The 13,831-nt window shown below is 40.2% G+C and overlaps 1 pseudogene; it reads left to right on the forward strand.

The window, feature by feature from the left end:
- The first annotated feature begins 299 nt into the window (after positions 1 to 299).
- Positions 300 to 13,831, forward strand: part of LOC110558795 (single-stranded DNA-binding protein 4-like) — a 49,505-nt pseudogene continuing 35,973 nt past the window's right edge.

Raw genomic sequence — 13,831 nt, forward strand, 5'->3', positions numbered from 1 at the left:
TTCCCATCAAAATACCAACACAATTCTTTACAGACCTTAAAAGAACAATTCTCAACTTCACATGGAAAAAACAAAAAACAAAAACAAGAATTTCCAAAATGATCCTATAGAACAACAGATTGTCTGGCGGTATCTCCATTCCTGATCTCAAGCTGTACTCCAGAACAATAGAAATAAAAACTACATGGTACTGGCATAGAAACAGAATGGTAGATCAATGGAACCAAATAGAAGACCCAGAAATAAATCCACACACCTATCGATTTTTTGTAGAGAGCTGCGTGTGCCACGCCCTAAAGATGGCGCTGGTTTCCGCCTTCCGCCATCCTGACGGTAAGTGCTCTCATGATAAACAACTCCTTATTGTCTGTGGTGTGTCTGATGATCTGCCGTCTACCTATCCGCACTTCCCACTTGGCTTCCTGGGATTGGTTGGCTCCAGGGTACTTATTACTGGGGAGGGCTCTCCTGGGAGAAGAAGATTGCTCAAATTTCCTGAATAAACTACTTGGAGAAGAGTTCGTGTGCCGTGCCTTCCTTGCTGGTCAAGGTGGTCGCAACAATTTTTGACTTTTGACAAAGAAGCCAAAACAATACAATGGAAAAAAGACAGCATCTTCAACAAATGGTGTTGGTCTTACTGGATGTCTACATGTAACAACAAAAAGTAAAGCAAAAGACACTGTCAACAGAACACAACAGCCTACCAACTGAGAAAAGATCTTCACTAACCCTACTACTGATAGAGGGCTGATGTCCAGAATATATAAAGAACTCAAGAACGTAGACACCAACCAAACAAATAATTCAATTAAAAAATGGTATACAGACTAAACAGAGAATTCATAACAAAGGAATATCACATGGCCAAGAAACATTTAAAGAAATAGTCAGCATTCTTAGTCATCAAGGAAATGTGAATCAAAATGACTCTGAGATTCCATCTTACACCATGAGAAGATTCTAGGATATTCAACGAAAGGTGTGGTTCCATCACATTAGCTGTGAAATAGATTGGGTAGCCCAGAGAGGAGCTAAAGACCCTGTGTAGGAGTTCATGTTAATGCTGTGTGCAAAGAGGCAAGGCCTAGGAAATTTCAACATATCCCTTACCTGCCACCAGACTCACTGTTGGGTACTCCAGTATCTTGGCCACTTCTGGCTAGGTTTGGGCCTCTCAGAGTCACATGACTCAGCCTTGGAGACAAAGATCTCATTTGGTCCCCATTTCCACTCTACTGTGACATTCCACTAGTGAGAGTAATGTTCCCTCAAGAGATAGGAACCATGTATATAAGTATCCTAAAAGGAAGAAACAAACAAACCAACCTCACACCTTTTTGGAAGACAGATCAGAAGCCTCATATACAAGTGTCAGGGACACTTGACCCAGGGGGCTAAACTCAGATCCTCTTACTATACAGTGGAAACCTTGTGACTTGGGCATTGGTGCAGGATCCTCAGCTGTCATCTTGAATCCTAGCATGCAGGGTGATGCATATGGTGGCCAGGCCTAATGTTGGTGTGCAAATATTGTGAATCCATAACACACCCAAGTATCTAGAGACCATAGATCATAAAAAAGTCGGATAGTTGCCAAGGGGGAAACAAGCGTCTACTTACCTGACTATGAGGCCTCCCAAATGGCTTCAAACCTAGGAGGAGATTTATTTCATCTTACACTGGAAAAGGAAAAATTATAAACTAAAAAAAGAAAGAATGAAAGAAAGATAGAAAGAAAGAATAAAATTGGTACTCCTACTCACAAATTTCCATTGTTACTGGTAAATTTTTTTGTAGAGTTTAGCTCTCATGAAATTTATCTTGTCCACTTTGCCATGTCTATTGTTGTCTTTGCTCAGATCATGGTTAAATTATCAAATTGGTGAGACATTATCATAATAAAGAGAGCAAGAGGGCTATATGGGAGGATATGGAGGGACAAAAGAGATGGGAGAAACAATTTAATTATATCATAATCTCAAAGTGGGAAGAAATTGTATTTAAAAACAACATTTGAGCCAGGAAGTGGTACACACTGTTAATTCCAACCCTTGGGAGGCAGAGTCAGGGAGATTTCTGTGAGTTTGAGGACAGCCTGTTGAAACAAACAAAGAATCTTTGGTCAAAAGATCTGTGTACACACAATTACATGGGCAGTGGCCAGAATATCCATGACAGGTTGTAGCTCTACAGACGGAGCTTTGTTGTAAGAGTGGAACTCAGAAGCAGCTGGAGTCCGTGTTGGGTGGTTGTATATACTTGGATCCTCTCTGTTTTCTTCTAAGAAGACAGAAAAGGAGCCCAGGCAAGATCCCCAAATCCCTGAGTCCCATGTGTAAACTGCTTGTAAACTAATTTCCCAGTACCACCAGATATGACCAAATCATCCAAAGTCTAGTCTTAGAAATTGCTTCAAACCTAGCTGAAGGCAACTCCCTAGAGGACACAGACTCCATTATGTGTACCCCTGAGGCCTTGAGTTTCTTAGTCCAGTGTCCAGATTCTTAGAAGACAGGTCATTTACCACCAAAATTCTTTGTTCATCATATTCACAGACCTCAGCCTGTGCCATCAGGTATCCTGGGCATGAGTTAGAGTGCCAGTTTAAGGCACTCTCTTATAGTTTGTGTCAGGCTTGGCTGGGCACATCCTCAATAAACATGTGCTGAAAAGACAGATTGTCTATGATCATTATCTTGATAGTAGTATATTCAAAAAACACTGCATCTCAGCTCCTCCTTGCATGTTTGGACCTGGATACAGACTCCTAAGAATCTTGTTAGGATTGCTCAGCACCTATTAAGATCTCTTGGTAGACAGAAATCTTCCCATCCCACTCCTCATGGCCACTCAGTTATAATTTTATTTTCTTTCTCTAAAGGACCCATGTCCCTCTATGAATTATAGCATTCTTTTTCCTCTTATGCCACACAGCTACCTACTATAGCTTCAGGCCAACACACATGTGACACATAAAGTGCAGGCTTAGATTTTCTGTGGCAGCCATATTTGCCATGTTGTAGAGGAACTCTCTGCCTAGGACTCAACCGTCTCAATACCTAGGGAAGTGAAGACGGATCTCTGTGAGTTTGAGGTCAGCATCTTCCACAAAGTGAGTCCAGGACAGCCAAGACTACACAAGAGGAATCCTGTCTAGAAAAACCATAATAATAATAGTAATAAGGATAATAATAAAAATAATAAAAGTATCTACTTTAAAATTCTTTAAGGCCATGTGTGTGTTTGTGTGTGTGTGATATGCCTTTTAAAAGTGATAGTGTTTTATGTGATTGTTATACAACCACTATCATGGTATGATAACCCAAAGTTTGTACAGTGACATCAATACTTTAGTAGTAAACACCAGCTCTTTGATTGTGCGTGAGCCTTGGTCAACCAAGGAATCATGTCTAGCCCTGGAAATTTAGCCAACTACCCAGGGCTAGTGAACTAATGAATCTTGTAGGGAAATGTACAACCAGTACTTTATTAATGTGGCATAATCCCTAATTCTAAATATTTTTCCTTACACATGGATGAGTCTAATTCCCACTCCTACTCAAGGAAAATTCTCTTTGCAACATAATGGGACCTTCACAGAAAATCCCAACAAAGAAGTCCCAATTGATAAATGAACAACACAGCTCCATCACTTAAGACACTGGGTTCATTGTGTAAGTGGGGCCAAAAAGATGGTAAAAGCCACACCTGGCAGCTTGCCATATGAGGTTATGCATGAAGTCTCACCAGCCTGGTTGCCTTAACATGGCAGCCAGGACAAACCTAATAATCAAGACTACATGGAGGTATAAAAGCTCACAAGGCGTCAGTCCCTACACAAACTATAGGAAACTAAGGGAGAAATACATTTTTCCAGGAGTGAGCACACCTACTTGATTACCAACACCAAATTAACAACCCTGGAGATGTACATTGCAGAGACATATGGACTTAGCTAGTTGTATTTAATATATATATAATATATAATATTTCACACACATATATATCAAGAATAAAGAATAATATATTATATATATTATATATACTCTTGAAATTTTATATGGCCAACAGGAAGCCTTCTTCTCCTTATGGAATGAGCCTGGAAATTCAATAATGAACATACCTCATTGTTCAGACTACTTAGTAAAAACAAAATCTGTCTACAAAAGAGGAAGGTAACTTCCTTACTTTGGTCCAGAAACAACCCTATGATAGCTTTCATCTCTCCCCATCCTGGAGAACGCCTTTGTTGGTGGCAGCTGAGCTTCCCAGGAACTCTCCTATAAATTATCATCATCACCTGGCCAGTCACAACATTGAACCAACTTTCCTTAGTCCATAGTGTTCACAACAAATTGTCTGAACCATTTTGCCATAAGCATCATCAACATTCTCCTGATTGGACCAGGTGTTGCTTTTCTGCTATTCCTGTGTCCACCTGTTTTCCTGCCTAGGGCTTGATCCTAACTGGGCTTCCAGTCCCTTCTAGCTTGGGGAAATTCAGCTGTGCCTACTTACAAAAGATAATCCCAGCTGACAGTTTAAGATCCTCATCCCTAAATAAAATAGGCATCTGAAGAAGATGAAGGAAGGGAAATGGATGGGAGAGGTGGTAGGGAGGAGAACAGGCTTGGGAATGGGGATTGGGTGTTGAGAGGGGACAGGACACTAGGAAAAAGTGAAAATCAGTGGGTGTGTATCTCTGGGACAGAAGAGGCTCCCGGGGGTCTATGAGGGTGACCTATTCTGAGACCTATTCTGGGGGAATATAAAGCCTGAAGTGTCCACCTCCTAAATCCATGTGGGACTTCAAATGGAGGAACAAGAACAAAAATGCACCCACAACTCCTTCAACCCCAATTTTGTCCTGACTTTAAAGAGTGTAGAGGCAAAGATGGAGCAGAGATGGAGGGAATGGTCAACTTATGATTGTTTCAACATGAGACCCACCCCATGGGAGAGAGCCAGTCCTAACACTATTAATGATGCTCTGCTATGCTTGTAGATATGAGCCTAGCCTAACTGTCCTCTGAGAGGCTTCATCCAGAAATTGATGGAAATGGATGGAGATACCCACAGCCAAACATTAGGCAAAGCTCAGGGAATCCTTTGGAGGACTTGAGGGAACAACTGACAAAGCTGTAAGGGTCAAGGATTCTACAACAGAGGCAATAGACCTGGGACCATGGCAGCTCACAGAGACTGAACCACCAACCACAGAGTATGCATGGACTGTCCTAAGACCCCTGCACATATGTAGTAGATATGCAGCTTCTTTTTCATGTGGATCCCCCAACAACTGGATCAGGGACCCTCTCAGAATCTGATGCCTCCCTTTGGATCCCATTCCCCTACTTAGCCTCCCTTAGCTGACCTCAGCTGGAGATGATGAGCCTACTTCTGCTAGGTCTTAATGTGCCAGAGCACATTGTTACCCATGAGGGAACTCTTCCTTCTCTGAGGAGAAGGAAAGCAGAGAATGGGGTGATGTTTGTGACAGATGAATGGGAGGAAAGCTGGGGGCCTGCAATCAGGTTATAAAGTAAATAAATAAGCAACTTTAAAAAGAAACAGTAAAAATAGAATAATTGAATAATAAACAACAATAGAATAATAAACAGTAATATAAATAACAATAATAAGGCTCACAGAGACTGGAGCAACAATCATGGATCCATTATAGGTTTGAGCTGGTTTCTCTAAATATATGTTATCAATGTGTAACTTGATGTTCTTGTAACACTCCTAAGAGTGGGACTGGGTCCCTCAACTGAGGAATGGATACAGAAATTGTGGTACACAATGGAATACTACTCAGTAATTAAAAAAAAAAGAAAAAGAAAAATCACGAAATTTAAAGGCAAATGGTGGGACCCAGAAAAGATCATCCTGAGTGAGATATCCTAGAAGCAGAAAGACACACATGGTATATACTCATAAGTGGCTATTAGACATATAATATAGGATAAACATACTAAAATCTGTACATCTAAAGAAGCTAAGCAAGAAGGAAGACCCTGGGTAAGATGATCAATCCTCACTCAGAAAGTCAAATGGAATAGACATAGGAAGAGGGAGAAAACAAATAACAGGAGAGGAGCCTACCACAGAGGGCCTCTGAAAGACTCTACCCAGCAGGGTATCAAAGCAGATGTGGATACTCATAGCCAAACTTTGTGCAGAATACAGGGAATCTTATGAAAGAAGGGGGAGATAGAAAGACCTAGAAGGGACAAGAGCTCTACAAGGAGAGCAACAGAATCAAGAAATCTGGGCCCAGTCATCTTTTCTGAAAGTGATACTCCAAACAAGGACCATACATGGAGAAAACCTTGAACACCTGCACAGTTGTAACCCATGGCAGCTCAGTCTCCTAGTGGGTTCCCTAGTAAGGGAAACAGGGACTGTCTTTGATATGAACTCAGTGGCTGGCTCTTTGATCCCTTCTCCCTTAGTGGGGAGCAGCCTTACCAGTCCACAGAGGAAGACAATATAGCTAGTCCTGATGAGACCTGATAAGTTAGGGTCAGATGGAAGGGGAGGAGGACCTCCCCTATCAGACTTGGAGGCATGGGAGGAGATGAGGGAGAGAGGTTGGAGACTGGAGAGAATGAGGAAGAGGCCTACAGCTGGGTTATAATGTGAATGAACTGTAATTAATATAAAAACATAAAAATGAAGAGGGGGACCGGGGTTGTCTCTGACTCTTTTACTTGCTTTTGGGACCCCTTTCCTCCTACTTTGTGTCTTGTTCAGCCTTGATATGAGTTTATTTGGCCTAGTCCCATTTTAACTTGTTTTACCATATTTAGTTGACATCCCTGGGAAGTCTGCCTCTTTCTGAAGGGAAATTCTGGAAGATTGGATCTTGTGGAGAGGGGAGGAGAGGAGGCATGGAGGGAATGGGAAGAGTGGAGGGAGGGGACACCGAAGTCAGAATGTAATACATGAGGGAATACTAATAAAAGAGACACAGACCAAGGGAATAGATGTGAAAACAGGATCCATCTTTCTGCAGCATACATGAAACAAACCTCAACATCAAAGATACCCCAACCTCAAAGTAAAGGGTTGGAAAATATTTTCCAAGCCAATGGACCTAAGAAGCAAGCTGGTGTAGCCATTTTAATATTTAACAAAATGCACTTAAATCAAAATTAATCACAAGAGATGGTGAAAAGCACTTCATACTCAAAAAAGAAAAATACATCATAACATCTGTGCCCCAAATGTAAAGAAATCCACTTTTATAAAAGAACTAAAGCTTAAATCACACTTGATCCTTACACACTGATATTAGGAGACTTTAATACCCCATTCTCACCAACGAACAGTTCATCAAGCCAAAAACTGAAGAGAAATACTGGAGCTAACAGCCTTATAAACCAAATGGACCTACCAGATAACTACAAACAATTTCACCCAAACACAAAGGCATCTACATCCTCAGCACCTCATGGGACATTTTCCAAAATTGACCACATACTTGGCCACAAAACAAGTCTTAATAGGCAGAAGAAAACTGAAAGAAAAAAAAAAACCTATATCCCATCAGACTACTAAGGGGTAAAGCTGGATTTCATGTACAGAAGCAACAGAAAGCCTGTTAAATCACTGAAACTGAATGATTGCAGACATAGATAAATTAAGGACTTTTTAGAATTAAATGAAAATGAATACAGAATGAAATGAGACACAATGAAAGTTATACTAAAGGGAAAGTTCATAGTACTAAGTACTTGCACTAAACAAAAAGAGAGATTTCATATTAGTAATATAACAACACACCCAAAAGGTCTAGAACAAAAAGAAGGAAGCAAACCCAAAAGGAATAGATGGAAAGAAATAATAAAACTGAAGACTGAAATCAATATAATAGAAACAAAGGACAATACAAAGAATCAATGCAATAAAGAGTTGTTTCTTTGAGAAACTCAGCAATTATAGAGAAACCCTTAGCCAAAGTAACCAAGAGAAACAGAGAGAAGCCTGACTGAGGCACATGCCTGCAATTCCAGCACTCTAGGAGGAAAAGGCAGGTGGATCTCTGTGAGGTCATGCCAATCTGGTCTACAAATCATGTCCAGCATAGCAAAGGCTACACAGAGAAACCCTGTCCGGAAAAACCAAATAGATTAGATAGATAGATAGATAGATAGATAGATAGATAGATAGATAGATTATTAAAAACAAGACACAGAAATAATATCCAAATGAATATGTGGTCCCTGTCCCTTCTGTCTTTGGGGGCCACAGATATTCACATTTATCCCCATGCAGACTCCATAGGATTTCTCTGCAAAGAGGGAGATGAAGTTCGAACATCTCCCCTAAAGAATGTATCAGACCTTTTCAGTCTGACCAACCTGGCCTCACACATTCATATTCTCACCAAAGAGACATCCAACAAGCAAAAACTGCTGAAAGAAGCCTGGCAAGGTATGCAACAACCTAACCAAGTTTGTCAGTAAAATAACATCTTCATTTGTATCCTCAAGTTTACACTTTCAGTGTATCAGCTGTAAACATGACCTTTCAAAGAATCAACTTGACTAAGGGTTTCGTAAATCATTCTGTGAAACTACAGCTGCATCATTGGAATGAAAGTGAATGGCCCATGCAGAGCCACTAATGTGAGCCATTAGCCATACTGTGCTTTCAGAAAGTATGACCTTCCGGAAGCAAATCCAAATATGTAAATGTTATAGGGACCCAACATGTAAACCGTGACAGACAAAGCAATTGTTTAAGGCCATAGGGGCTACATTCAGGAGTCAAACGTGCCTGTGTTCTGCATCTGTGAACTTAACCAAATGCAGATAAAAGTACTTGAAAACAACTTGGATCTGTACTATAAGAAGATTATTGTTTTGTCCTTGTTCTCTGAACAATACATATAATAAGTATTTACATAAGAAAAACATTGCAGTAAGTGTTATTAAGAATTTAGAGATGTCTTTCAGCACACAGGAAGGCATCAGCTGTTCACAGCAGTTGTCACAAATTTAACCCAGGAAATTCTAGGTCAAGAATAACAGACAGAATATTATTTTTAATATAAATTCCACACATCCTATGCTCTATTGAAACCTTATTCCTTGTTCTTTTTCCAGAACAACAAGGAACTGATTGCCTGACAGCCAGTCTCTAAGATGCTCAGATCTGGATCAGCTTTTCTCATTCAGTTGGGAGGCTCCAACAGGTACCATTGAAACACTGCTCATGGCCTCCTGACAGCGGGTCCTGTTCTGGTGCAAAAGGGACTTGAGAGCATAATCTTCTAAGCACACATTGTCATCCACATTTCTGTTGCTCCTTCAACTATCCTTTTTCATGGCCTGTGACAGTGGGCACCAGATTAGCTAGCTCTCTTGACCCTAAGGAAGTGGGTCCTAGGCATCCCTCCTCATTCAGAAAACTTGAGTGTTTGCCCTGCTGGGGTATACAGAACCACCAGATGAGGAAGCTCAGAACTGGCCGGTGCAGGCCCCAGGACAAACATTCCAAATAAGTGCCTCCCTCGAGCTTTGCTTGAGGCCAACGGTCACTGAGTTCTGTGTGCTTCGCCCTCCGGACATGTTCACAGATCTCAGAGAGCAGAGCCACTCTTGTCAGTAACTGCTGCTTACCTGCTGCTTTCCACTAATCACCTTTGGCAAGTACATTAGCCGCCGCTTGCGAGGGTACAGCCCATTTCCCTATTTCTTTCTCAATTAACTTTTTTTTTTTTTTGACGGTTTTTAATTTTAATTTTTACTCATCTTATATCCTGCTTGTAGCCCTATGCCTCATCCCTTCCGTCCCCCTCACCCTCTTTTCCTACTCGCCCTCCCCTACTCTTTATGGAAGGGGAGCTTCCCCGATCCTTCTCCACCCACTCAGTCGCATTAGGACTGAGCACTCAACGACAGTATTGACTAAATAGCCAGACGTGTGAAGACAGGCCAACAATCCTTTGCCCAGAAGTTACCCTCTTAAGTTAGACTGCAGTATACCCAGCCTCCACCGCCTGGGACCCCGTTCAGTGTCTCCCAGCCACCACGACCTGGCAACCCGTTCAGTGTCCCATGACTTGGTTTATCAAATTTCCTCCTTTTGACCTTCACAAATGTTACTGGTTATTTAACATGGAATGATAAAAAAAAAGAAAAAAAGAAAGCTCTCTTTATAAAATCTTAGAACACTTTCATTGCTTATAATCCACCACCTTAATATAGTAGTCATGGAAATGTGAGAATGTTTACACTTAACTTACTCCTCAGTACAGAGAAGTCATTTCATTCATCCAGTCCTAGGAGATAGCTATAAGAGCTTTGAAAATTCTTCACTGTCTGTTTAGCATAAACAGCTATGGTCTACAGGAAGAACATCAACACCAACAGATTGTGCCCTGAACCTGCTCATCTCAACCAAAGTTGCCCTTGATATACACTTTTCTTTATCTTTTCAGCATTAACTCCTAGACTCTGTGTCCTGTATCTTTAGGTAAGTCATTCTGAGAGTCTCTTTGAAAATGTATAATTCCCAAGAATGGATCATGCAATGTGTAACATCACATTTTCTTTTATATTTAAAATAGTAATGCTATTAAATACAAAATGGATACAAAATGGCTAAATTAAGAGTCAGTTACCCGAGAGCTAAACAGAGAACTCTCTGTAGAAGAATATCGATTGGCAGAGAAACACTTAAAGAAATGCTCAACCTCATTAGCCATTAGGGAAATGCAAATCAAAACAACCCTGAGATTTCACCTTACACCCATCAGAATGGCCAAGATGAAAAACTCAAGTGAGAACACATGATGGAGAGGTTGTGGAGAAAGGGGAACCCTCCTCCACTGCTGGTGGGAATGTAAACTTGTACAACCACTCTGGAAATCAATCTGGCACTTTCTCAGACAGCTAGGAATAGTGCTTCCTCAAGATCCAGCCATACCACTCCTAGGCATATATCCAAAACAGGATCAAGTATACAATAAGGACATTTGCTCAACCATGTTTGTAGCAGCTTTATTTGTAATAGCCAGAAGCTGGAAACAGCCCAGATGCCCCTCAACTGAAGAATGGAATGCAGAAATTGTGGTACATCTATACAATGGAGTATTACTCAGCAATGAAAAACAAGGAAATCATGAAATTTGCAGGTAAATGGTGGGACCTGGAAAGGATCATCCTGAGTGAGATGTCCCAGAAGCAGAAAGACACACATGGTATATATTCACTCATATAGACATATAACATGGGATAAATCTACTAAAATCTGTACATTTAAAGAAACTAATTAAGAGAAAGGACCCTGACTAAAATGCTCAATCCCCATTCCTGAAAGGCAAAGAGGATGGACATCAGAAGAAGAAGAAAACAGGAAACAACTTAGAAACCTGCCACAGAGGGCCTCTGAAAGGCTCTGCCCTGCAGACTATCAAAGCAGATGCTGAGACTAACTGTTGGGCAGAGTGCATGGAATCTTATGTAAGAAGTGGGAAATAGTAAGATCAGGAGAGGACAGGAGCCCCACAAGGAGAACAACAGAATCAGAAAATTTGAACACAGGGGTCTTCCCAGAGACTCATACTCCAATCAAGTACCATGCATGGAGATAACCTAGAACCCCTGCACAGATGTAGCCCATGGCAGTTTAGTGTCCAAGTGGGTTACATAGTAATGGGAAGAGGGACTGCCTCTGACATAATCTGATTGGCCTGCTCTTTGATCACTTCCCCGTGAGGGGAAGGCAGCCTTACCAGGCCACAGAAGATGACAATACAGCCACTCCTGATGTGATCTGATAGACTAAGATCAGAAGGAAGGAGAGGAGGACTTCCCTTATCAGTGGGCTTGGGGAGGGGCATGCGTGAAGAAGGGGGAGGGAAGGTGGGACTGGGAGGGCAGGAGGGAGGGGCTTATGGAGGGATACAAAGTGAATAAAGTATAATTAATAAAATTAAATTAAATTTAAAAAAAAAGAAAAATCAGTTCTGGGGGGGAGGGGGGATGAGTCAGTTACCCAAATGATGTTGTTCCCAAACCTCAGGCTGTCATTTCTAAGTTAAATCCAACTTGCATCTTTATAAATCATATTATTTTAAATATTTTTATCAGGTTTAAAATATATTTTAATCTTATTTTACCACTCCCTCAATTCCTCTCAGATGCCACAACTTCCATATCCCTTGCTGATGCACTTTTACTATGGGAATACATGTAACAGAACACTGACTGTCTAAAAATTAAAGTATACAGTTAGTTCAGTGGTATGTTGTCATTTAATTTTTTATGGACATTTATGGAACATTTTTGTCTTCTCCATCAAAAGATTTTTTTTATTTTTTTATTTTTTCCATCTCTATGGATTTCACTCTAACTGGTGTGTCATCTGTATGAAATCATAATATTTGTTACTTAGCAATTCTTATAATTTCACTTATCGTAATATATTTAAGAGCTCTCAATATAGAATAATGTGTTAGGATTTTCTTCCTCAAATTTGTGTATATGTTCAGCCATGAACGAACATGCATATGTATGACACATTTTCCTTTTAGTTAGTTTGGCAAAGAACCAGCTTTTGGTCACACTGGTTCTTTGAATTGTTTTCTTTGTTTCTAATTCATTGATTTCAGCTATGAGTTTGATTATTTCCAATCATCTATTCTTCTTTGGTGTATCTGCTGCTTTTTCTAGGGCTTTTAGGTGTGCTGTTATGTTTCTTGTATGAGATGTCTCACACTTCTTTCTGGAGACACTTAGTGCTATAAACTTTCCTCTTAGCACAGAATTCATTTCATAAATTTGGGTAAGCTGTGCCTTCATTTTCATTGAATTTTAAGAAGTCTCCAAATTCTTTTTTTTATTTCTTCCAAGAGCCAGCTGTCACTGAGTAGACAGTTGTTTAGTTTCCATGTGTATGCAGGTTTTTGGTTATTTCTGTTTTGTTGAGAGCTAGTTTTAGGCCATGGTGTTCCAATAGGATACAAGGGATTATTTTTGCCTTCTTGTATCTGTTGAGGCTTGTTTGGGCCTGATTATATGGTCAGTTTTTGAGAAGGTTCCATGAGGTGCTGAAAAGAAGGTATAAGCTTGTGAGTTTGGGTGAGAAGTTCTGTAGACATCTATTAGGTCCATTTGATTTAGGACCTGTCTAAGTGTCATTATTCCCTATTTAGCTTCTGTCTAGATGATCTGTCCCTTAGTGAGAATTGAGTGTTGAAGTCTCCCGCTATTAAGGTATTGGGACCAATGTGTGATTTAAGCTTTAATCGTGTTTCATTTACAAATGCATAGATGTTCAGGATTGTAATGTCTTCCTGGTGGATTTTTCCTTTGATGAGAATGAAGTTCTCCTCCTCTTCTTTTTTGATTAATTTTGGTTGAAAGTCTATTTTATTAGATATTATAATAGCCACCCCAGCTTGTTTTCTGGGTCCATTTGCTTGAAAAACCTTTTTCCAGACCTTTACTCTGAGGTCGTGTTTATCTTTTTTTGCAGGGGTGTGTTTCTTGGATCCTGTTTCTGCAACCATTCTATTAGTCTGTGTCTTTTTATTGGAGAGTTGAGTCCATTGGTATTGATAGATAATAGTGACCAATGAATGTTAATTCCTTTTATTGTGGTGGTGTTACTGTGTTTTTATGTTTGTTTTCTTTTAATTTTTTGTTGTGAAGTTATCTATATCCTGTATTTTCTTGGCTGTAATTACTTTCGTTGGATTGTAATTTTCCTTCAAATAGTTTCTGTAGGGATGGGTTGCTGGGTAGATGCTATTTAAGTTTAGCTTTTTCATGGAGTATTTTGTTTTCTCCATATATGTTTATTGAAAGTTTTG

This window comes from Meriones unguiculatus, chromosome 6, assembly GCF_030254825.1.
Source record: "Meriones unguiculatus strain TT.TT164.6M chromosome 6, Bangor_MerUng_6.1, whole genome shotgun sequence".
Taxonomy (NCBI): domain Eukaryota; kingdom Metazoa; phylum Chordata; class Mammalia; order Rodentia; family Muridae; genus Meriones; species Meriones unguiculatus.